The following is a 25,541-nucleotide window of genomic DNA, read 5'->3' as shown; positions in this document are numbered from 1 at the left end:
GACCGTAGGCCATACAACGCCTGCAGAAAGGAGGCTGACGGGCGTAAAATAACGTCCCCCTGTCAGCCCCCAGGGAGAACATTGCAGGAGGATGGAGGTAGCCACCCAAACCCTTAGGGTCCTCCCTGAGCAAAGCCTGGAATCCCCTCCTCCCATTCCAGAAGCCCAGGGAGTCCCTGAGGAGCCTTGCTGATGATACATTGTCCATATACCTCCCGAGGAAAGACCTCACCTCCTCGTCTTTCACATGTGGGTTGTATATGTTTACTGTCACCACCCTAAAGTTGTTCCTCGCCAGGCTTGTGACTTCATAGTGGCACATAGGTCGGTCTCCTCCCACTTCTTTCGCCATCTTCATGACCTCGTCATGTCTCCCCTCTGTGTAGAAGGTTACATCAAAAGCACCCTCCACCGGGTTCCCCTGTAGACAAAAAACGTCCTTCACTGACAGTTTCAGCACTCCCATAAGGACAGTCCTCCCGAAGGTTTCTCTTCCCGATGGCTCCAGCTCCTTATCCCTCCACGCAAAACGAACTGTATTTGCTAGTCCCATCCCTGGGACCGACCTTCTTGATGGATTGAGCGCCATCTCCTCCTGGATAATTGTGCGCTCAAAAAAATAGTTTGAAAAAAAAATACTTTTCAAACAAAAAACCGTATCGCCCTCCTACCTCCGACCTTTTGACTCAGCGAGCTCTGGGGCACCTCGGTACCAAGCTTGATCTGAGCCAAAAGGCCGAGAAGCGATAACCCACAAATTGACCCCTGCACCCGCCGGGCCCCCGGGGGCCTCGGCAGACCTCATCGGTTTGGCAAAAGTTGGCTCCTCCTCACCCAACGCTTCCCTGGTGACAGGCGGGTGTGTTTTTTTTTAAAAGTCGCTAATGCGTCGTTAGGTCACTAGCTCTTTAATCCTAGTGCGACTATTTGTTCAATGCCCGGCAAATACACCAGTCATCGTCGGGCTTGAACTCAATTGCCCGAGCGACTACTTTGAGTGGAAAAAATACGCCGGTCGGTCAGCCGGCTTCAAGTCAAACGCCTGAGCAAAAAGTCTCGGCGTCATCTCTGTCAATTTCTCTTGAAACAAGATACCGGGCTCTGCCAGAAGCAAAGCCCTTCCAAAAATACGTTGAACTCGTAAGTGTTCCTCTCCACGGAAGTCTTTAGTAAAAGGCGAAAGGCTTGTGCGTAATGAAGAGAAACCAGAGTCGTATGGAAGTCAGAGGTCGGGGCCCGAGACACACACGGTGCACTCTAGGCCGGGTCCCCGCGGGTGGTCCCCGAACCCACTCTTCCAAGTTTTCGAGGGCTGTGGGTAAAAAGTCACAGACAGACAGACAGACAGACAGACAGACAGATAGACAATCCTGGTGAAGTGATTGTATTTTTGGGGGGCTCAAAAACACACACACACACACACAATCCTGGTGAAGTGATTGTATTTTTGGGGGGCTCAAAACACACACACACACACACACACACACACACACACACACTCCTGGCCAATGTTATTTTTTTTTTTAAAGTAAAATGGCGGGAAAACGGGGGACCCCCATGAAGGCGGCTTCGCACTTGTTTCAGTTTGGATGATTCTTCTTTTTTCATTCCTTCTCTTCTTCTGCTAGCTGTTTTACATAGCTTGGTGTATTTCTTTTTCCTTGACAATGGGAGAAAAGTGTTGCACCGTTCCCGGAGGTACTGCAATACCGGGTCGATGCGTGGAGCGGACGGAGCAAGCCCCATTTCCGACTCCCTGTTCGAAAAATCCATTTAATATGTAGTCCCCCGATGGGGGACGTATCAGATATTAAACTGATAAGAACAGATTTTTTTTTTTTTGAAAAAATAATTTATTACATTCAATGCCATTCATACAATACAAAACAATACAAACTCATATATTCCATCCAAACACAAATAATAATGGCATTTTTAATTCAAAAACCAAACGAAAACCCAAAACAAAAACTCAGGGGAGCATCATCCCTCCCCGTCATCCTAAACACTAACTTTCCCTATCTTCCCGTCCCTAATCTAAAATAACCCCAGCCCTAATCCCCCCTTCCATCTCTCCCGGGCAGCATGCTGCCCCCACTTCCTCTCCTCCCTCTTCATCCTCCCTCTCAAATCTCCTTCCACCCTCCTCACTATTCCTTCCACCCCCAATCTTTCCCTGTCTTAACCATGTTCTGCCTGGCTTCCCACAGCCCCGCTTAAAGAGGCTCATGAGAAGCCAGAGCAGAAACCTATCCCTATCCGTCCCCCTCGCTCTCCCTACACCTCTCTCTAGCCTAGCCCAAGTCAAAACAAAATCCCCTCTAACCCTTCCTAACAACACCCGTGCCTTTGCCCACACTACTCCGGCAATGGCACAGTCCCAAAAGACATGGCGCACAGTCTCCTCCCTGCCACAAGAAAGCCTTGGGCAGGTGGGGGATCGCGCCAAGCTATGCCGGTACATGGTGGAGCGTACCGGCAAACACTTGTGGAGGCTCAACCAATTCAGGTCCTTGAGCCTGTTGTCTAGACCCCGCGCCTGCACTCCCTCCCAGACCACCGCTGGGATGCCCACTACAGGTGCCGGACTTACTGCCCGTCTGACCTCCTCGTACAGGTGCCTGTGGTCTAAACCTACTCGGGCAACTTCAACCTCGGGGTGCGCACGCAGCCACTTGGCCGCATGACCAAAGTGCCACGGCAGCTGTTCCGCCCGAGGACCCGTGTTAGACCACACCATTACGCTTCTCGCCTGATACGAGAAGAACACCCGCAGGAGGTAACCGGACGGGTGTAGTACTGGCTGAGCAAGCTCCGTCAACAGAAAGGAAACAAAAATTGCGTCCAGCTTGAGGGGGAGATGTGGTACCCCCTACCTCCCTCCCCGATGGGACAGATCATGCGTGCCCTGGCGACCCACTCGTACCTGCCACCCCACATGAACTGAAACACCAGCCTCACTAGATGCCTCCTCAGACAAGCCGGCAATGGGTAGATGTACGCCAAGTACAATAGAGATGGCAATACATCCACCTTGAGAACCAGGACCTTGCCTAAAAAGGACAACGACCTAGCCCTCCACATCGCTAGCTTCTTCTGTACCACTGCGATGCCCATGTTCCAGTTCAGCGTCGCTGAGCCGGAGGTCTCAAAATGGACCCCGACTATCCTCAGGGCCCCGTTACAGAGAGATAACCCTCCGGGCACATCCGTCCTACCACTCCATCTTCCGAAAAACTTAACGGAAGACTTCGCGTGGTTAAGAACCGCCCCCGACGCTCGGGTGAAGTCCCCAATGATGGCAAGGGACCTTGTCAGGCACAAGTCCTTGCAAAGCAGCAAGGAGGTGTCGTCGGCGTACTGTGTCAACTTTACACGGAGACCGCCACTTCCAGGAATCAGCAAGCCTTCCACCCCTGTGTCTGCCCTAATGGCAGCCCCCAGAGGCTCCATGTACAGAACGAAAAGGAGTGCCGAGAGCGGGCATCCCTGCCTGACCCCAGACGAGAGGTCAAAAACGTCACCTAAGTGACTGTTTACACTAACTCGGCACCCTGCTCCGACATATAATGTACGGATCCATCCTATAAACTTCTCCCCAAATCCTAATCTACCTAACACCCTGAATAGAAAGGATCTATTCACGCGATCAAAGGCTTTCGCCTGATCTAGCGCTGCTACCATTAAAGGCAGCCCCCTATCTTCTACCCAAGCGATGGAGTCCCTGATCAACTGTAGGTTCCATCTGATCGAGCGACCCTCTACCCCGCACGTCTGATCCTCATGGACGACGTAGGGAAGGGCTGTGCGCAACCGGTCCGCTAAAACCTTTGCAAGTAGCTTGTAATCTACGCACAGCATGGTCAACGGCCGCCAGTTGCCAAGGTCAGTTGCTTCCCCCTTCTTATAAAGAAGTGACAGCACACCGACCGCCATTGATCCCCCGGGACCCCCGTCTCAAGGATGGCCTTCAAGACTTCGAGAACCACTGGTCCAAGTACACCCCAAAACTTGAGGTAAAACTCGGCCGGCAGCCCATCCATCCCAGGCACCTTCCCTTTTCCCATCCTCCTGAGAGCGCTCTCAACCTCCTCGAGGGAGATCTGAGCCTCCATCGCATCTCTAATGTCCTCCGGCAATCGCCGGGACAAGTGTTCTAAAAACACATTTCCCTGCTCTACATCTATTACCCTCTCTTTAAATAAACCTCGGAAATGATCAGTTGTTACCCTGACCATTTCCTCCGGTTTTCTAACTATGCTACCATCTTCTTTCCTCACCCCATGCATTATCTTCCTACTCTGTCTGCCCCTAACCGACTTAAAGAACATAGCGGAACAAGTCTCATTATGTTCTAGAAAGCCATTATGCGCACGCTCCAGGAAAGCTCGAGCCTTCCGCTCCTGCAGCTCCCTGAGCTGCGCCTTCAGGTCAGTGGATCTCTCCCAGTCAATCGACCCGCCGAGGTTGCCTGCCTCGTACTCGAGTTCAAGCAACCTTTGGATACGATCCACCTCCCTCCTTTCCTCCCTTTTTTTCCTCTTACAATATCCTATTATAAAAGCCCTAATCCTTACCTTAACTAAATCCCACCACTCTAACACCCCCTCGCACATGGACCGGAGGCCTTCAAGCCCCCGAAAGAAACCAAAAAAGGTGTCAACGAAAGCTTGCTCCTCCAGCACATCCCGATCTAATTTCCAGTACCCCCTACCGAAGAGGCAGACTGGCGACCCCACCTGCAGGAGCACCCCGTCGTGGTCTGAAAAGAACACAGGCAACAGCCGCCCAGACAACCGACCCAAAGACCTAGATAGGAAAATGTAGTCGAGCCTCCGCGCAACCCCCCTGGAGTTGCGCCATGTGGGACCAGCCATTGTCGGAGTAGTGTGCAGGCCTCCATCAACCAGACCATGGCAAGCCATTAGTCCGGTGATGGCGCCTGCACTGCTATCCCCCACTAATCCTAAATCTATATTAAAATCCCCTCCTATCACCAAGTGCCTATTTGTGACACACAGGGGCGCCAGACAGTCCACCATCTCCCTCCTGTCTGCCGCCACCTGTGGCCCGTACACCCCCACTAATCTAAACCTACAATCCCTTAGCGTGACATCCACCCCCAAAACCCTCCCCTGCATTACCACAAATGATCCCTCCACCTTTACCTCCCTGTGCCCACACAAAATTCCTACTCCTGTCGAATGTACCCCGCCTATACCCCAAACTGATTCCCCCTTATCCCACTCCCTCTTAAACCTATCAACATCCCCTCCATCCCTCAGGTGAACCTCCTGTAAAAAACAGAAATCAAAACCCACACCCTCCAAATAACTAAACACCGCCCTCCTCTTAACAGAATCCCTCAAACCCCTTACATTTAAACTAACAAAAATAATAGATGGTATAACACGAAAATTATTAAATAAAACCATAACCATCACCCATCTACTAAACCCACAAAGAAAATAAAAACAGGAGGCTCACCCGATGCTCCCCTGCTCCCTCTCCACCGGCAGGGACGTCATCTCTCCTCCCAACGTCCCCCCGTCTTCCTCCATCTGTCCAACCCAGGATGCAGGAATGGTGTTAGGCTCCCGAGTGCCCTGCACCCTGGGCTGACCACCCAACTCCTCCATTTCCCCTGCTCCATAGCTGGCTGGGCAGAGAACAAGGGACCCCGTGTCCCCAAACAGGGGCTGCGATCCTCCCCCAGATGACCAACCCTGAGCCACGCTTGGGGGTCCAGCTCCACCATCAGTTGAGGGGTTTGGGAAACCAGCGAGCACACAGAGGTTTTTGCCGCTCCACCTCCCTTGTCCTCCATCACCCTCTTGGCCACCCCCCTCCCCCCCCACCACTCTCCCTCTTTCTGACCGTTGGGCTCCCCCTCGTCTTTCCTCTTTTCTTCGGTGTAGGCGGCGAAGGCGAAAGCTCTTCCCCCTCCCCGCCAGCTTCTCCACCATCCCCCTCATTTCCTCCACCAAGGCGCTCGACATAAGGCTGTCTCCCCACTCCTTTGCTCCATCTCCCCCCTCCTCCTCTCCTTCATGTCGTTCGGGTCCTGTTACCAACTCCTTCTCAGTCCCCTCTCCTTCCGTTTTTGCCGTTTCTGTATCCCCCGCTCCCTTGCCTCCTTCGCGTCTTCCCTCCTCTTCTTCCAGCTCTGCTGCTTCCGTCGCACTCCTGTCCTCCTCTCCTCCCACTGCTGCTTTCGGATCCTCCTCCTTCCGAGCAGCTGTTCCCTCTGGGCCCGAGCTTGTGTCTGTGCCTCCTCCTCTTCTTCCCCATCCGCCGCTCTCGCTCCCCCCGGCTGCAGACGCGTATGACCTCTGACGAGCCGGGCAGTCCCGCCACAGGTGTGCTGACGAGCCACACCCGTGGCACGCCTTAGGCTCGTCAGATTCCTTAGCCTCGTGCTCACTTGATCCGCAGAATCGACATCTTCTTGTGCTGCACGAGGCCAGGATATGGCCGTAGGCCATACAACGCCTGCAAAAAGGAGGCTGACGGGCGTAATATAACGTCCCCTGTCAGCCCCCAGGGAGAACATAGCTGGAGGATGGAGGTAGCCACCCAACCCCTTTGGGTCCTCCCTGAGCAATCCTTGGAAACCTCTTCTCCCATTCCAAAAGCCCAGGGAGTCCCTGAGAAGCCTCGCTGAGGAGACATTGTCCATATACCGCCCCAGAAAGGCTCTCACTTCCTCGTCCTTGACATGTGGGTTGTAAATATTTACAGTCACCACCCTGAAATTATTCTTAGCCAGGCTTGTAACCTCATAGTGGCACATGGGCCTCGTAACTTCCACCGCCTTCACCTTCTTCATGATTTCTTCATGTTTATCCTCCGTGTAGAATGTTACGTCGAAGGCTTTCTCATTCGGGTTACCTTGGAGGCAGAGAACGTCTTTAACGGCCAGTTTCAGGATGCCCATCAGGATGGTTCTCCCGAAGGTCTCTCTTCCGAAAGGCTCCATCTCCTTGTTTCTCCATGCAAATCTTACGGTATTTGCTAACCCGCTCCCAGGAACCGACCTGTTTGGTGTGTTTTGCGCCATCTTGCCAAAAAAAGCTCTCTTAACAAAGAAGCCAATGGAAAAAAGAAACCGGAAAACTGAAAAGTACCGATTACTGAAAACAACAAAATTTCCTCCCTCCTGCCTTCCTTCGACCTTTTGGCTCAGCGGGCTTTGGGGTACCAAGCTTGATCTGAGCCAAAAGGCCGAGAAGCGATAACCCACAAATTGACCCCTGCACCCGCTCGGTCCCGGGGCCTCGGCAGACCTCATCGGTTTGGCAAAAGTTGGCTCCTCCTCACCCAACGCTTCCCTGGTGACAGGCGGGTGTGTTTTTTTTAAAAAGTCGCTAATGCGTCGTTAGGTCACTAGCTCTTTAATCCTAGTGCGACTATTTGTTCAATGCCCGGCAAATACACCAGTCATCGTCGGGCTTGAACTCAATTGCCCGAGCGACTACTTTGAGTGGAAAAAATACGCCGGTCGGTCAGCCGGCTTCAAGTCAAACGCCTGAGCAAAAGTCTCGGCGTCATCTCTGTCAATTTCTCTTGAAACAAGATACCGGGCTCTGCCAGAAGCAAAGCCCTTCCAAAAATACGTTGAACTCGTAAGTGTTCCTCTCCACGGAAGTCTTTAGTAAAAGGCGAAAGGCTTGTGCGTAATGAAGAGAAACCAGAGTCGTATGGAAGTCAGAGGTCGGGGCCCGAGACACACACGGTGCACTCTAGGCCGGGTCCCCGCGGGTGGTCCCCGAACCCACTCTTCCAAGTTTTCGAGGGCTGTGGGTAAAAAGTCACAGACAGACAGACAGACAGACAGACAGACAGATAGATAGACAATCCTGGTGAAGTGATTGTATTTTTGGGGGGGGCTCAAAAACACACACACACACACACACACAATCCTGGTGAAGTGATTGTATTTTTTGGGGGGGCCTCAAAACACAAACACACACACACACACACACACACACACACACACTCCTGGCCAAGGTTTTTTTTTTTTTTTTTAAGTAAAATGGCGGGAAAACGGGGGACCCCCATGAAGGGGGCTTCGCACTTGTTTCAGTTTGGATGATTCTTCTTTTTCATTCCTTCTCTTCTTCTGCTAGCTGTTTTACATACTTGGTGTATTTCTTTTTCCTTGACAATGGGAGAAAAGTGTTGCACCGTTCCCGGAGGTACTGCAATACCGGGTCGATGCGTGGAGCGGACGGAGCAAGCCCCATTTCCGACTCCCTGTTCGAAAAATCCATTTAATATGTAGTCCCCCGATGGGGGACGTATCAGATATTAAACTGATAAGAACAGATTTTTTTTTTTAGAAAAAATAATTTATTACTCTCAATACCATTCATTCTTTACAAACTCATATAATTCATTCAAAATCAATTAATAATGGTATTTTAACTTATAAACAAACCAAAAACCACAAAACAAAAACTCAGGGGAGCATCATCCCTCCCCGTCATCCTACAATCTATCTTTCCCTATCTTCCCGTCCCTAATCTAAAATAACCCCAGCCCTAATCCCCCCTTCCATCTCTCCCGGGCAGCATGCTGCCCCCACTTCGTCTCCTCCCTCTTCATCCTCCCCCTCAAATCTCCTTCCACCCTCCTCACTATTCCTTCCACCCCCCAATCTCTCCCTGTCTTGACCATGTTCTGCCTGGATTCCCACAGCCCTCGCTTAAAGAGGCTCATGAGAAGCCAGAGCAGAAACCTATCCCTATCCGTCCCCTCGCTCTCCCTACACCTCTCTCTAACCTAGCCCAAGTCAAAATAAAATCCCCTCTAACCCTTCCTAACAACACCCGTGCCTTTGCCCATACTACTCCGGCAATGGCACAGTCCCAAAAGACATGGCGCACAGTCTCCTCCCTGCCACAAGAAAGCCTTGGGCAGGTGGGGGATCGCGCCAAGCTATGCCGGTACATGGTGGAGCGTACCGGCAAACACTTGTGGAGGCTCAACCAATTCAGGTCCTTGAGCCTGTTGTCTAGACCCCGCGCCTGCACTCCCTCCCAGACCACCGCCGGGATGCCCACTACAGGTGCCGGACTTACTGCCCGTCTAACCTCCTCGTACAGGTGCCTGTGATCTAAACCTACTCGGGCGACTTCAACCTCGGGGTGCGCACGCAGCCACTTGGCCGCATGGCCAAAGTGCCACGGCAGCTGTTCCGCCCGAGGACCCGTGTTAGACCACACCATTATGCTTCTCGCCTGATACGAGAAGAACACCCGCAGGAGGTAACCGGACGGGTGTAGTACTGGCTGAGCAAGCTCCGTCAACAAAAAAGAAACAAAAATTGCATCCAGCTTGAGGGGGAGATGTGGTACCCCCCTACCTCCCTCCCCGATGGGACAGATCATGCGTGCCCTGGCGACCCACTCGTACCTGCCACCCCACATGAACTGAAACACCAGCCTCACTAGAGGCCTCCTCAGACTAGCCGGCAATGGGTAGATGTACGCCAAATACAATAGAGATGGCAATACATCCACCTTGAGAACCAGGACCTTGCCTAAAAAGGACAAAGACCTAGCCCTCCACATCGCTAGCTTCTTCTGTACCACTGCGATGCCCATGTTCCAGTTCAGCGTCGCTGAGCCCGAGGTCTCAAAATGGACCCCGAGTATCCTCAGGGCCCCGTTACAGAGAGATAACCCTCCGGGCACATCCGTCCTACCACTCCATCTTCCGAAAAACTTAACGGAAGACTTCGCGTGGTTAAGAACCGCCCCCGACGCTCGGGTGAAGTCCCCAATAATGGCAAGGGACCTTGTCAGGCACGAGTCCTTGCAAAGCAGCAAGGATGTGTCGTCGGCGTACTGTGTCAACTTGACACGGAGACCGCCACTTCCAGGGATCAGCAAGCCCTCCACCCCTGTGTCTGCCCTAATGGCAGCCCCCAGAGGCTCCATGTACAGAACGAAGAGGAGAGCCGAGAGCGGGCATCCCTGCCTGACCCCAGACGAGAGGTCAAAAACGTCACCTAAGTGACTGTTTACACTAACTCGGCACCCTGCTCCGACATATAATGTACGGATCCATCCTATAAACTTCTCCCCAAATCCTAATCTACCTAACACCCTGAATAGAAAGGATCTATTCACGCGATCAAAGGCTTTCGCCTGATCTAGCGCTGCTACCATTAAAGGCAGCCCCCTATCTTCTACCCAAGCGATGGAGTCCCTGATCAACTGTAGGTTCCATCTGATCGAGCGACCCTCTACCCCGCACGTCTGATCCTCATGGACGACGTAGGGAAGGGCTGTGCGCAACCGGTCCGCTAAAACCTTTGCAAGTAGCTTGTAATCTACGCACAGCATGGTCAACACCCGCCAGTTGCCAAGGTCAGTTGCTTCCCCCTTCTTATAAAGAAGTGACAGCACACCGACCGCCATTGATCCCCCCGGGACCCCCGTCTCAAGGATGGCCTTCAAGACTTCGAGAACCACTGGTCCAAGTATACCCCAAAACTTGAGGTAAAACTCGGCCGGCAGCCCATCCATCCCAGGCACCTTCCCTTTTCCCATCCTCCTGAGAGCGCTCTCAACCTCCTCGAGGGAGATCTGAGCCTCCATCACATCTCTAATGTCCTCCGGCAATCGCCGGGACAAGTGTTCTAAAAACACATTTCCCTGCTCTACATCTATTACCCTCTCTTTAAATAAACCTCGGAAATGATCAGTTGTTACCCTGACCATTTCCTCCGGTTTTCTAACTATGCTACCATCTTCTTTCCTCACCCCATGCATTATCTTCCTACTCTGTCTGCCCCTAACCGACTTAAAGAACATAGCGGAACAAGTCTCATTATGTTCTAGAAAGCCATTATGCGCACGCTCCAGGAAAGCTCGAGCCTTCCGCTCCTGCAGCTCCCTGAGCTGCGCCTTCAGGTCAGTGGATCTCTCCCAGTCAATCGACCCGCCGAGGTTGCCTGCCTCATACTCGAGTTCGAGCAACCTTTGGATACGATCCACCTCCCTCCTTTCCTCCCTTTTTTTCCTCTTACAATATCCTATTATAAAAGCCCTAATCCTTACCTTAACTAAATCCCACCACTCTAACACCCCTCGCACATGGACCGGAGTCCTTCAAGCCCCCGAAAGAAACCAAAAAAGGTATCAACGAAAGCTTGCTCCTCCAGCACATCCCGATCTAATTTCCAGTACCCCCTACCGAAGAGGCAGACTGGCGACCCCACCTGCAGGAGCACCCCGTCGTGATCTGAGAAGGACACAGGCAACAGCCGCCCAGACAACTGACCCAAAGACCTAGATAGGAAAATGTAGTCGAGCCTCCGCGCAACCCCCCGGGAGTTGCGCCATGTGGGACCAGCCATTGCCGGAGTAGAGTGCAGGCCTCCATCAACCAGACCATGGCAAGCCATTAGCCCGGTGATGGCGCCTGCACTACTATCTCCCCCTACCCCTAAATCTATATTAAAATCCCCCCCTATCACTAAGTGCCTATTTGTAACACACAGGGGCGTCAGACAGTCCACCATCTCCCTCCTGTCTGACGCCACCTGCGGCCCATACACCACCACTAACCTATACCTACTATCCCTAAAAGTGACATCCACCCCTATAACCCTTCCTTGCATCACAACAAACGTGCCCTCCACCTTCACCTCCCTATTTCCAAACAAAATCCCCACCCCTGTAGAATGAACCCCACCTATACCCCAAACTGACTCCCCCTTATCCCACTCCCTACTAAACCTGATGACATCCCCTCCATCCCTCAGGTGAACCTCCTGCAAAAAACAATCATCAAAACCCACCCCTTCCAAAAAACTAAAAACCGCCCTCCTCTTTACAAAATCCCTCAAACCCCTTACATTTATACTAAAAATATTAACAGAAAATGTAATTTAAAAATAATACCCTACATCAACAAAATTAAGCCCCAAAATAACAAAAAACAGGAGACTCACCCGATGCTCCCCTGCTTCATCTCATCCGGAGGGGACGTCTCCTCCTCTCCTGACGTCCCCCCGTCCTCCTCCATCTCTCCAACCCAGGATGCAGGTATGGTGTTAGGCCTTGGAGTTCCCTGCATCCTGGGTTCCCCACCAACACCCTTCGTTCCTCTCTCCCTGTAGGCTGCTGGACTGAGGTCGAGAGCAGGGGACCCCACCTCCCCAAGCAGGAGTTGAGATCCCCCCTCAGACACCCAGCCCAGCGCCACGCCCTGGGAGTCCCCCTCCACCAGATGTTGAGGGGCCGAGGAAAATAATGAGGATAAGGGCATTCTTCCCTCCCCCATTACACGCTTGGCCTCCCCCTCCACACCCCCCTCCCTCTCACAGCATGCCGAGCCCCCCCTCCTCTTCCCTTTCTTCTTTGGCGTTGGAGGCAGCGGAGAGACACCACTCCCCCTCTCCGCCAGCTCCTCCACCATTCCCCTCAACTCTTCAACGAGGGCGCTCGACATGCTGTCCCCCCACTCCTTCCCTCCTTCTGCTCCTTCTTTTGGTCCCGTCTTCTCGTCTCCCTCCATTTCTGTCACTGTTCCCTCCTCCACCTCCTCTCTCTCCACCGTCCCAGTCTCCTTCTTCTCCGCTCCTCCACCTCCTTCCACCTCCTTCCCCTCCTCTCCTTTTGTTCCGACCTTCTCTGCTCCTCGCCTCTCTCCTCTCGCAGCCTCCTTCCTCCCGTCCTCTTCCTGTGCCGTCCTTTCACCTGTGTCATTACTTTCATCCGCTCCCTTTCGTTCTCTCCTCCCTCCATCCCCCGCTCCCCCTCCAGCTGCAGAGGCGTATGACCTTTGACGAGCCGGGCAATCACGCCACAGGTGTGCTGATGAACCACACCCGTGGCAAGCCTTGGGCTCGTCACAATCCTTGGCCTCGTGCTCTCCCGACCCACAGTACCTGCACTTTCTGGTGTTGCACGAGGCCAGGATATGACCGTAGGCCATACACCTCCTGCAGAACGGAGGCTGACGGGCATAAAACAATGTCCCCCTGTCAGCCCCCAGGGAGAACATTGCCGGGGGATGGAGGTAGCCACCCAATCCCTTCGGGTCCTCCCTGAGAAGCATCTGGAACCCTCTCCTCCCGTTCCAGAATCCCAGGGAGTCCCTGAGGTGCCTTGCTGAGGAGACGTTGTCCGCGTATCTCCCCAGAAAGGCCCTCACCTCCTCGTCCTTCACATGCGGATTGTACATATTGACGGTGACCACCCTGAAATTGTTCTTTGCCAGGCTGGTCACCTCGTAATGACACAGGGGCTTTGCACCTTTCCCTTCCTTCACTTTCTTCATTACCTCCTCATGTTTCTCCTCCGTGTGGAAGGTCACGTCGTAGGCTCTCTCCATTGGGTTACCTTGTAGGCAGAGGACATCTTTTACTGCTAATTGTAGATTCCCCATCAGGATGGTCCTTCCAAATGTCTCCCTCCCAAATGGTTCCACATCCTTTTCCTTCCACGCAAACCTCACCGTATTTGCCAGTCCAATCCCCGGAACGGACCTGTTCTGTCTGTTGTTTTCCATCTTTCCAAAAAAGCTCTCTTTTACAAAGAAGCCAAAAAATAAGGATACCCGGGAAAAAAATCAACCGATTCCTAGAAAAAAATCTTTCCTCCCTCCTGCCTTCCTTCGACCTTCTGGCTCAGCGGGCTTTGGGGCACCTCGGTACCAAGCTTGATCTGAGCCAAAAGGCCGAGAAGCGATAACCCACAAATTGACCCCTGCACCCGCCGGGCCCCCGGGGGCCTCGGCAGACCTCATCGGTTTGGCAAAAGTTGGCTCCTCCTCACCCAACGCTTCCCTGGTGACAGGCGGGTGTGTTTTTTTTTTAAAGTCGCTAATGCATCGTTAGGTCACTAGCTCTTTAATCCTAGTGCGACTATTAGTTCAATGCCCGGCAAATACACCAGTCATCGTCGGGCTTGAACTCAATTGCCCGAGCGACTACTTTGAGTGGAAAAAATACGCAGGTCGGTCAGCCGGCTTCAAGTCAAACGCCTGAGCAAAAAGTCTCGGCGTCATCTCTGTCAATTTCTCTTGAAACAAGATACCGGGCTCTGCCAGAAGCAAAGCCCTTCCAAAAATACGTTGAACTCGTAAGTGTTCCTCTCCACGGAAGTCTTTAGTAAAAGGCGAAAGGCTTGTGCGTAATGAAGAGAAACCAGAGTCGTATGGAAGTCAGAGGTCGGGGCCCGAGACACACACGGTGCACTCTAGGCCGGGTCCCCGCGGGTGGTCCCCGAACCCACTCTTCCAAGTTTTCGAGGGCTGTGGGTAAAAAGTCACAGACAGACAGACAGACAGACAGACAGACAGACAGACAGACAGACAGACAGACAGACAGACAGATAGACAACCTGTGAAGTGATTTATGGGGGGCCCAAAACAGACACACACACACACAATCCTGGTGAAGTGATTGTATTTTTGGGGGGGCTCAAAAAAAAAACACACACACACACACACACACAATCCTGGTGAAGTGATTGTATTTTTGGGGGGGCTCAAAAACACACACACACACACACACACACACACACACACACACACACACAATCCTGGTGAAGTGATTGTATTTTTTGGGGGGGGCTCAAAAACACACACACACACACACACACACTCCTGGCCAATGTTTTTTTTGTTGTTGTTTTTTACATTTTTTTTTAAAAGTAAAATGGCGGGAAAACGGGGGACCCCCATGAAGGGGGCTTCGCACTTGTTTCAGTTTGGATGATTCTTCTTTTTTCATTCCTTCTCTTCTTCTGCTAGCTGTTTTACATAGCTTGGTGTATTTTTTTTTCCTTGACAATGGGAGAAAAGTGTTGCACCGTTCCCGGAGGTACTGCAATACCGGGTCGATGCGTGGAGCGGACGGAGCAAGCCCCATTTCCGACTCCCTGTTCGAAAAATCCATTTAATATGTAGTCCCCCGATGGGGGACGTATCAGATATTAAACTGATAAGAACAGATGATGATTCAAAGCTTTTATTCTAACTTTTCAAGCATTTACACAGTGAACAATTCATATGTCTTTTAACCTTTTAGTTGCCCCTATCCAAACAAAACTAGTAACAAAAAACAACCCATCAGTTTTTCAAAAACTCTGAAACCCTCTCTCTCTTGGAAGAGATGGGCAACCAACACCCTCCCACAACTTTTCTAGGGGGCTGCAGCAAAAAATCAAATACAAACACAAGCCATCAATAAACATAAGTAATCCAAAACCCCCAAAACCTACCAACCTGCCTTCTAAACCTTAACTACCTGACCAGCCCCAACCCCCCTTTCCACCGCTCTAAGGCAGCATGGTGACCCCACTTCCTCTCCTCCTTCTTATCCTCCCTCTCAAATCTCCCTCCACTCTCCTCACTATTCCCTCCACCCCCAGTCTGCTCCTGACTTAACCAGGCCCTGCCTGGCATCCCACAGCCCTTTCTTAAAAAGACTGATAAGCAGCCACAACAGAAAACGATCCCTACCTACCCCCCCTGCTCTCCCCACCCCTCTCTCCACCCTCACCCATGTTAAAACAAAACCCTCCTTCACTCTCCCTAGCAACCCCTGAGCCCTGGCCCACACTACTCCTGCGAAAGCACAGTCCCAGTACATGTGGCGTATTGTCTCCTCCCCACCACAAGTTGGTCTCGGGCACTGGGGGGACCGTGCCAAGCTATGCCGGTACATGATGGATCTTACCGGCAAGCACTTGTGGAGGCTTAACCAATTTAGATCCTTAAGACGATTGTCTAGGCCCCGCGCCTGTATGGTCTCCCAGACCACAGCAGGGGTACCCACCACAGGGGGCGCACAAACGGTCCGTCTGACCTCTTCGTACAGGCGTCTGTGGTCCAAACCTACTCGGGCGACTTCAACCTCGGGATGCGCACGTAGCCACTTTGCCGCATGGCTGAAGTGCCACGGCAGCTGTTCAGCCCGAGGACCCGTGTTGGACCACACCATTATGCTTCTCGCCTGGTACGAGAAAAACACCCGCAGGAAATAACCGGAGGGATGAATCACTGGATTAGCGAGCTCATTCAATAAAAACGAAACAAAAATCGAGTCCAGCTTGAGTGGGAAGTGTGGAACTCCTCTCCCTCCCTCCCCGATGGTTGAGAGCATGCGAGCCCTGGCGACATACTCATACCTGCCCCCCACATGAACTGAAACACGAGCCTTACTAGCCCCCCTCCTCATGCTCGCTGGCAAAGGATAGATGTATGCCAAGTACAGAAGGGAAGGCAGTACATCCACTTTCAGGACCAGGACCTTGCCCAAGAAAGACAAGGATCTGGCCTTCCACATTGCCATCTTCCTCTGTACCACAGCAACTCTCATGTTCCAGTTCAGTGTCGCGGAGCCGGAGGTCTCAAAAAGGACCCCAAGAATCCTCAGGGCCCCATTACAGAGAGATAGTCCCCCGGGCACGTCCGTCCTGCCCCGCCATCTGCCGAAATACTTAACAGACGACTTGGCGAGGTTAAGGACCGCTCCCGACGCGCGGGTAAAGTCTCCAATTATGGCCAGAGACCTTAGCAGGCATGAGTCCTTGCACAAAAGCAAGGTGGTGTCATCTGCGTACTGTGTCATCTTAACATGCAAACCGCCGCTTCCAGGGACCAGCAAGCCCTCCACCCCTGCGTCAGCCCTAATGGCAGCTGCCAGGGGCTCCATATAGAGCACGAAAAGGAGTGCCGAGAGCGGGCATCCCTGCCTGACCCCTGATGAGAGGCCAAACACGTCACCCAGATGGCTGTTTATGCTCACCCGGCACCCCGCTCCCACATACAAAATCTTGATCCACTTTATAAAGCGATCACTAAACCCTAACCTACCTAATACTCTGAAAAGAAAAGCCCTACTGACGCGATCAAAAGCCTTGGCCTGATCAAGCGCCGCTACCATCAGAGGTAGACTTCTATCCTCAACCCAGGCGATGGAGTCCCTGATCAGTTGGAGGTTCCACCTAATGGAACGGCCTTCCACCCCACACGTTTGATCCTCATGGACAACGTAGGGAAGGGCTGTGCGCAAACGGTCTGCCATGACCTTAGCTAGTATCTTGTAATCTACGCACAGCATGGTCAACGGCCGCCAGTTGCTAAGGTCGGCGGCGTCCCCCCTCTTGTAGAGGAGGGACAGCACACCTACAGCCATCGACCTGCCCGGGACTCCAGTCTCGAGAACGGCCGTCAGGACTTCGAGGACCACCGGTCCAAGCATACCCCAAAACTTGAGGTAAAACTCAGCCGGCAGCCCATCCATCCCAGGCACCTTCCCTTTCCCCATCCTCTTGAGGGCGCTCTCCACCTCCTCTAGTGTTATTGGGGCTTCCATCGCCTTTCTAATGTCCTCCGGCACACGCCGGGACAAGTGTTCTAAGAACACGGTACCCTGCTCTTTTTCTACTACCCTCTCCTGAAAAACCCCGGAAATGGTCAGTTGCCACCCTGACCATCTGCTCCGGCTCCCTAACCACCCTACCCTGTCCATCCCTCACCCCATAAAAAACCTGTCTTATCTGCTTTTCCCTAACTGATTTGAAAAACACTGCAGAGCAGGTCTCATTCTGCTCTATAAACTCAGAGTGTGCGCGCTGCAGGAAAGCACGGGCCTTCCGCTCGTGCACCTCCCTGAGCTGAGCCTTGAGGCTGGTAGCGTGCTCAACGTCCATCGAAGTACCGAGGTTACCAGCCTCGTACTCAAGATCGAGTAAACGTTGGAGCTGCTCCACCTCCCTTCTCTCCTCTCTCCCCTTCCTCTTACAAAAACCAATAATAAATACCCTAATTCTTACCTTAACTACCTCCCACCATTCCAAAACCCCTCCGCACATTGGCCGGAGACCCTCAAGCCCCGAAAAAAACAGAAAAAACATTTACAAAAGCCCGCTCCTCCAGGATATCCCGGTCGAGCTTCCAGTACCCCCCTACCGAAAAGGCAGACAGGCGCCTTGACCCGAAGGAGTACCCCGTCGTGATCCGAGAAAAACACAGGCAGCAGACGCCCAGACAAAAGCCCCAAGGATTTGGGTAGAAATACATAGTCCAGCCTCCGCTCGACCCCCCGAGAGTTACGTCACGTGGGACCTGCTAGCGCCGGAGTAGTGTTAAGGCCTCCATCCACCAGACCATGGCTTGCCATAAGTCCGGTGATGGCCCCCACGCTACTATCCCCTACCCCTCCTAATTCTACATTAAAATCCCCTCCCACTATCAAAACTCTGTTTGTGGCACACAGAGGTGCCAGACTCTCCACCATCTCCCTTCTCTCTGGCACCGTCTGTGGCCCGTATACCCCTATAATCCTAAGTCTAAAATCCCCTAACGTTATGTCCACCCCCAAAACCCTCCCCTGCATTGCAACGTACGTGCCTTCCACCTTCACCTCCCTAGTCCCAAACAAAATCCCAACCCCTGATGAGTGGACACCCCCCACACTCCACACCGACTTCCCTTTTACCCACTCTTTTTTAAACTGCTCTACATCCCCCCATCTCTTAAATGTACCTCCTGCAAGAAACAAAAGGTAAAACATATGTTTGATAAACAACTAAAAACAGCAGTTCTCTTTACAGTGTCCCTTAGACCCCGAACATTCATAGTCATTATTTGAATGTTTGCCATGGTTGCACATTTAAAAAGAAAAATCAACCAGGTGCAGGGTTCAAGTACTCACTCTGTCTGGTGGGTAAAGGTCCTCATCGATCATGGACGCTGGACCAGCAGCCCCCGAGGCCCCCCCCAACCCTCCCACCCCCATACCGTCCTCCTGAGAACCCCATGACGCAGGGAAGGGGTTGGGGATGGGGGGTCCCGGCGTCCCAGAATTAACCTGAGACACCCCATCCCCATCTGGCAAAAACAGCCCCGGGGACGACAGGTCCGCGTCCATCCGGATGATTGGGAGAGATGGACCCCGCGAGGACAGGGAAGACACCTCGGCAGTACTGACCATCTCCCCAACCCCTCGTACATCCACGGACAAAAACCCTTGACCCGCTACCTCTGAGGCCTCCCCATCCACTGCGTCCCCCCTCTGAGAAGCCCAAGATGCAGGTAAGGGGTTGGGGTTGTGGATGGGGGGTCCCGGCGTCCCTGAAAAAGCCTGAGACACCCCATCACCATCGGGCATACACAGCGCAGGGGTCACCAGATCTATTTCCATCTGGGTGGGTGTGAGAGATGAGACCCGCGGTGACAGGGGAGTCACCTCTGTGGCACTGTCCCCAAATACCCTCCCCACCCCTTCCAGCCCACTCTGGCCCTCTCCCGTCTCGAGGGAAAGCCTCTTTTTCTTTTTCTTCCTCCGGGCCTCACCCGATTCCAATAACAGCCCTGACTCCTGCTGGGCCTGCTGTGCTGTGGATGCGTCCCTCTTCGTTCTTGGAGTGGCTGGCAATGGCGAGATGGACCCCCATTCCGCCGTCCTCGTTTGTGAGACCTGGATCTCCTCCACCATCTCCCTCATCTCCCCACGAGGGCCCCGAAAGCCTCTTCATCTATGAAGACTTCGTCGAGGGATGAGCCCAACTCTCCCGTTGCTCCACCAACCTCTCCCGGCGGCCTACTGATGGATTGAGTACACGTTGACACCTGGGTCTCCGGGACCACCTCCACCGATGACCTCTCCAAAACGACCTTACCCCCGACGTTTGGAGCTGGCAAGGACCGGGCTTGCTTCTCCGGTTCCCCACTCACCATCCTCCTTGCTGCCTCTTCCGGCCTGTGACCTAGGTCCCCTTCTCCTAGCCTCCTCTTCTCCTCCACGCCCTTTCCTCCGGCCATCCTTCCCCCAGCAGCCGCTGCCGCGTATGTTTGTTGCCTCGCCGGGCACTCTCGAAACAGGTGCTGCTTACTGCCACACCCATGACATTCTTTTGGTGCCGTACAATTTTTGGCCTCATGTTCCTCCGACATGCAAAACCTGCATTTTACCAGCCCACATGAAGCTGTTCCATGCCCGTACTCCCTGCATTTCCTGCAGAAAGGTGGCTGACGAGCATAGAACAGCATGCCTCTGTCCGACCCTAAAGAAAACACCGCAGGGGGATGCAAAAGCCCTCAAACCCCCCCGGATCTTCCCTTAGGAGCACCTGGAATTGGCGGCGGCCGTTCCAGAAGCCCAGCGAGTCCTTTACATATCTGGCTCCCGATGTTACCTCGCAGTAGCAACCCAAAAAGGCTGCCACTGCCATATCCGTCACGTGTGGATTATACATATGTATATTTATTGTTCTAAAATTCCTTCTTGCCAGGCACACGATGTTGAAAAAGGACAGAGGTCTCTCCCCCTTTGCCTCCTTTACCTTCTCCATTACTTCATCACTCTTACTTTCCGTGTAGAAAGTTACATCGTATGCCTCCTCCATTGAGTTCCCCTGCAGGCACATCACATCTGGGACTTTCAGAGATAGCGCCCCCATCAACACGGTCCTCGCAAAGGTGTCCCTCGGCATCCTTACATCTCCTTCTTGCTTCCATGCAAATCTTACTGTGTTCTTTAGTCCGGCCCTCGGAACCGACCCTGTGTTCCCACTACCCGCCATTTCGGTATGGCTGTATTTTAAATTTGTTTTGATTTTTCCCGCCAAAAATCTAAAACTCTCTCACCGCCCTCCGGCCATCGGCTTTTAACTCAGCGAGCTTTGAGGCACCGCAGTACCGAGCTTGATCTGAGCCAAAAGGCCGAGAAGCGATAACCCACAAATTGACCCCTGCACCCGCCGGGCCCCCGGGGGCCTCGGCAGACCTCATCGGTTTGGCAAAAGTTGGCTCCTCCTCACCCAACGCTTCCCTGGTGACAGGCGGGTGTGTTTTTTTTTTAAAGTCGCTAATGCATCGTTAGGTCACTAGCTCTTTAATCCTAGTGCGACTATTAGTTCAATGCCCGGCAAATACACCAGTCATCGTCGGGCTTGAACTCAATTGCCCGAGCGACTACTTTGAGTGGAAAAAATACGCAGGTCGGTCAGCCGGCTTCAAGTCAAACGCCTGAGCAAAAAGTCTCGGCGTCATCTCTGTCAATTTCTCTTGAAACAAGATACCGGGCTCTGCCAGAAGCAAAGCCCTTCCAAAAATACGTTGAACTCGTAAGTGTTCCTCTCCACGGAAGTCTTTAGTAAAAGGCGAAAGGCTTGTGCGTAATGAAGAGAAACCAGAGTCGTATGGAAGTCAGAGGTCGGGGCCCGAGACACACACGGTGCACTCTAGGCCGGGTCCTCGCGGGTGGTCCCCGAACCCACTCTTCCAAGTTTTCGAGGGCTGTGGGTAAAAAGTCACAGACAGACAGACAGACAGACAGACAGACAGACAGACAATCCTGGTGAAGTGATTGTATTTTGGGGGGCTCAAAAAACCTGGGAAATGGGGGGCTCAAAACACACACACACACACACACACACACACAATCCTGGTGAAGTGATTGTATTTTTGGGGGCTCAAAAAAAACCTGGCCAATGTTTTTTAAGTAAGTAAAATGGCGGGAAAACGGGGGACCCCCATGAAGGGGGCTTCGCACTTGCTTCAGTTTGGATGATTCTTCTTTTTTCATTCCTTCTCTTCTTCTGCTAGCTGTTTTACATAGCTTGGTGTATTTCTTTTTCCTTGACAATGGGAGAAAAGTGTTGCACCGTTCCCGGAGGTACTGCAATACCGGGTCGATGCGTGGAGCGGACGGAGCAAGCCCCATTTCCGACTCCCTGTTCGAAAAATCCATTTAATATGTAGTCCCCCGATGGGGGACGTATCAGATATTAAACTGATAAGAACAGATTTTTTTTTTTTTTTAGAAAAAATAATTTATTACATTCAATGCCATTCATACAATACAACACAAAATCATACACTCCATTCAAACGCAAATAATAATGGCATTTTTAATTCACAAACCAAACGAAAACCCAAAACAAAAACTCAGGGGAGCATCATCCCTCCCCGTCATCCTAAACCCTAACTTTCCCTATCTTCCCGTCCCTATTCTAAAATAACCCCAGCCCTAATCCCCCCTTCCATCTCTCCCGGGCAGCATGCTGCCCCCACTTCCTCTCCTCCCTCTTCATCCTCCCTCTCAACTCTCCTTCCACCCTCCTCACTATTCCTTCCACCCCCCAATCTTTCCCTGTCTTAACCATGTTCTGCCTGGCTTCCCACAGCCCCCGCTTAAAGAGGCTCATGAGAAGCCAGAGCAGAAACCTATCCCTATCCGTCCCCCTCGCTCTCCCTACACCTCTCTCTAGCCTAGCCCAAGTCAAAACAAAATCCCCTCTAACCCTTCCTAACAACACCCGTGCCTTTGCCCATACTACTCCGGCAATGGCACAGTCCCAAAAGACATGGCGCACAGTCTCCTCCCTGCCACAAGAAAGCCTTGGGCAGGTGGGGGATCGCGCCAAGCTATGCCGGTACATGGTGGAGCGTACCGGCAAACACTTGTGGAGGCTCAACCAATTCAGGTCCTTGAGCCTGTTGTCTAGACCCCGCGCCTGCACTCCCTCCCAGACCACCGCCGGGATGCCCACTACAGGTGCCGGACTTACTGCCCGTCTGACCTCCTCGTACAGGTGCCTGTGGTCTAAACCTACTCGGGCAACTTCAACCTCGGGGTGTGCACGCAGCCACTTGGCCGCATGACCAAAGTGCCACGGCAGCTGTTCCGCCCGAGGACCCGTGTTAGACCACACCATTACGCTTCTCGCCTGATACGAGAAGAACACCCGCAGGAGGTAAACGGACGGGTGTAGTACCGGCTGAGCAAGCTCCGTCAACAGAAAGGAAACAAAAATTGCGTCCAGCTTGAGGGGGAGATGTGGTACCCCCCTACCTCCCTCCCCGATGGGACAGATCATGCGTGCCCTGGCGACCCACTCGTACCAGCCTCACTAGATGCCTCCTCAGACAAGCCGGCAATGGGTAGATGTACGCCAAGTACAATAGAGATGGCAATACATCCACCTTGAGAACCAGGACCTTGCCTAAAAAGGACAACGACCTAGCCCTCCACATTGCTAGCTTCCTCTGTACCACTGCGATGCCCATGTTCCAGTTCAGCGTCGCTGAGCCGGAGGTCTCAAAATGGACCCCGAGTATCCTCAGGGCCCCGTTACAGAGAGATAACCCTCCGGGCACATCCGTCCTACCACTCCATCTTCCGAAAAACTTAACAGAAGACTTCGCGTGGTTAAGAACCGCCCCCGACGCTCGGGTGAAGTCCCCAATGATGGCAAGGGACCTTGTCAGGCACGAGTCCTTGCAAAGCAACAAGGAGGTGTCGTCGGCGTACTGTGTCAACTTTACACGGAGACCACCACTTCCAGGAATCAGCAAGCCTTCCACCCCTGTGTCTGCCCTAATGGCAGCCCCCAGAGGCTCCATGTACAGAACGAAGAGGAGTGCCGAGAGCGGGCATCCCTGCCTGACCCCAGACGAGAGGTCAAAAACGTCACCTAAGTGACTGTTTACGCTAACTCGGCACCCCGCTCCGACATATAATGTACAGATCCATCCTATAAACTTCTCCCCAAATCCTAATCTACCTAACACCCTGAATAGAAAGGATCTATTCACGCGATCAAAGGCTTTCGCCTGATCTAGCGCTGCTACCATTAAAGGCAGCCCCCTATCTTCTACCCAAGCGATGGAGTCCCTGATCAACTGTAGGTTCCATCTGATCGAGCGACCCTCTACCCCGCACGTCTGATCCTCATGGACGACGTAGGGAAGGGCTGTGCGCAACCGGTCTGCTAAAACCTTTGCAAGTAGCTTGTAATCTACGCACAGCATGGTCAACGGCCGCCAGTTGCCAAGGTCAGTTGCTTCCCCCCTTCTTATAAAGAAGTGACAGCACACCGACCGCCATTGATCCCCCGGGACCCCCGTCTCAAGGATGGCCTTCAAGACTTCGAGGACCACTGGTCCAAGTATACCCCAAAACTTGAGGTAAAACTCGGCCGGCAACCCATCCATCCCAGGCACCTTCCCTTTTCCCATCCTCCTGAGAGCACTCTCAACCTCCTCGAGGGAGATCTGAGCCTCCATCACATTTCTAATGTCCTCCGGCAATCGCCGGGACAAGTGTTCTAAAAACACATTTCCCTGCTCTACATCTATTACCCTCTCTTTAAATAAACCTTGGAAATGATCAGTTGTTACCCTGACCATTTCCTCCGGTTTTCTAACTATGCTACCATCTTCTTTCCTCACCCCATGCATTATCTTCCTACTCTGTCTGGCCATAACCGACTTAAAGAACATAGAGGAACAAGTCTCATTATGTTCTAAAAAGCCATTATGCGCACGCTCCAGGAAAGCTCGAGCCTTCCGCTCCTGCAGCTCCCTGAGCTGCGCCTTCAGGGCTGTGGATCTCTCCCAGTCAATCGACCCGCCGAGGTTGCCTGCCTCGTACTAGAGTTCAATCAACCTTTGGATACGATCCGCCTCCCTCCTTTCCTCCCTTTTTTTTCCTCTTACAATATCCTATTATAAAGGCCCTAATCCTTACCTTAACTAAATCCCACCACTCTAACACCCCCTCGCACATGGACCGGAGGCCTTCAAGCCCCCGAAAGAAACCAAAAAAGGTGTCGACGAAAGCTTGCTCCTCCAGCACATCCCGATCTAATTTCCAGTACCCCCTACCGAAGAGGCAGACTGGCGACCCCACCTGCAGGAGCACCCCGTCGTGATCTGAGAAGAACACAGGCAACAGCCGCCCAGACAACTGACCCAAAGACCTAGATAGGAAAATGTAGTCGAGCCTCCGCGCAACCCCCCCGGGAGTTGCGCCATGTGGGACCAGCCATTGTCGGAGTAGAGTGCAGGCCTCCATCAACCAGACCATGGCAAGCCATTAGCCCGGTGATGGCGCCTGCACTACTATCACCCACTAACCCTAAATCTATATTGAAATCCCCTCCTATCACCAAGTGCCTATTTGTGACACACAGGGGCGCCAGACAGTCCACCATCTCCCTCCTGTCTGCCGCCACCTGTGGCCCATACACCCCAATTAACCTATATCTACCCTCCCTATATGTTACATCTACCCCCAACACCCTCCCCTGCATTATACAAAAAGTGCTTTCTATTTTAACCTCCCTATTCCCACACAAAATCCCTACTCCTGTTGAGTGCACCCCTCCTATACCCCAATATGATTCTCCCTTATCCCACTCCCTCCTAAATCTATTTACGTCCCCTCCATCCCTCAGGTGAACCTCCTGTAAAAAACAGAAATCAAACCCCACACCCTCTAAATAACTAAAAACCGCCCTCCTTTTAACAAAATCCCTTAAACCCCTTACATTTAAACTAAGAAAAGTAACAGAAATATTCATTATAAAATAAAACAAAGAAACCCTCACCCACAAAACACACAAAATAAAAGAGGAGGCTCACCCGATGCTCCCCTGCTCCATCTCATCCAGCGGGGACGTCCTCTCCTCTCCTGACGCCGCCCCCTCTTCCTCCATCTTCCCAATCCAGGATGCGGGAATGGTGTTGGGCACCCGAGTGCCCTGCACCCTGGATTGGTCTCCCAG

The 25,541-nt window shown here is 52.6% G+C and overlaps 4 non-coding genes and 4 pseudogenes across 4 annotated transcripts; all 8 read right to left on the bottom strand.

Annotated features, from left to right (window-relative positions):
• Positions 1-1,097: 1,097 nt before the first annotated feature.
• Positions 1,098-1,214, bottom strand: LOC123730635 (U5 spliceosomal RNA). Its single transcript, XR_006762070.1, has one exon. It is a non-coding gene; the product is annotated as a U5 spliceosomal RNA (small nuclear RNA).
• A 462-nt stretch (positions 1,215-1,676) lies between these two features.
• LOC123730703 (uncharacterized) lies at positions 1,677-1,853 on the bottom strand (annotated as a pseudogene).
• A 5,729-nt stretch (positions 1,854-7,582) lies between these two features.
• On the bottom strand, positions 7,583-7,699 carry LOC123730634 (U5 spliceosomal RNA). Its single transcript, XR_006762069.1, has one exon. It is a non-coding gene; the product is annotated as a U5 spliceosomal RNA (small nuclear RNA).
• A 477-nt stretch (positions 7,700-8,176) lies between these two features.
• On the bottom strand, positions 8,177-8,352 carry LOC123730697 (uncharacterized; annotated as a pseudogene).
• A 5,704-nt stretch (positions 8,353-14,056) lies between these two features.
• On the bottom strand, positions 14,057-14,173 carry LOC123730633 (U5 spliceosomal RNA). The gene has a single exon (XR_006762068.1). It is a non-coding gene; the product is annotated as a U5 spliceosomal RNA (small nuclear RNA).
• A 647-nt stretch (positions 14,174-14,820) lies between these two features.
• Positions 14,821-14,990, bottom strand: LOC123730564 (uncharacterized; annotated as a pseudogene).
• A 6,062-nt stretch (positions 14,991-21,052) lies between these two features.
• LOC123730632 (U5 spliceosomal RNA) lies at positions 21,053-21,169 on the bottom strand. The gene has a single exon (XR_006762067.1). It is a non-coding gene; the product is annotated as a U5 spliceosomal RNA (small nuclear RNA).
• Positions 21,170-21,624: 455 nt separating this feature from the next.
• LOC123730694 (uncharacterized) lies at positions 21,625-21,804 on the bottom strand (annotated as a pseudogene).
• Positions 21,805-25,541: the final 3,737 nt, after the last annotated feature.

The sequence above is a fragment of the Salmo salar genome, chromosome ssa25 (genome assembly GCF_905237065.1).
Source record: "Salmo salar chromosome ssa25, Ssal_v3.1, whole genome shotgun sequence".
NCBI classification, from domain to species: domain Eukaryota; kingdom Metazoa; phylum Chordata; class Actinopteri; order Salmoniformes; family Salmonidae; genus Salmo; species Salmo salar.
This window is presented reverse-complemented; position numbering and strand designations above follow the sequence as displayed.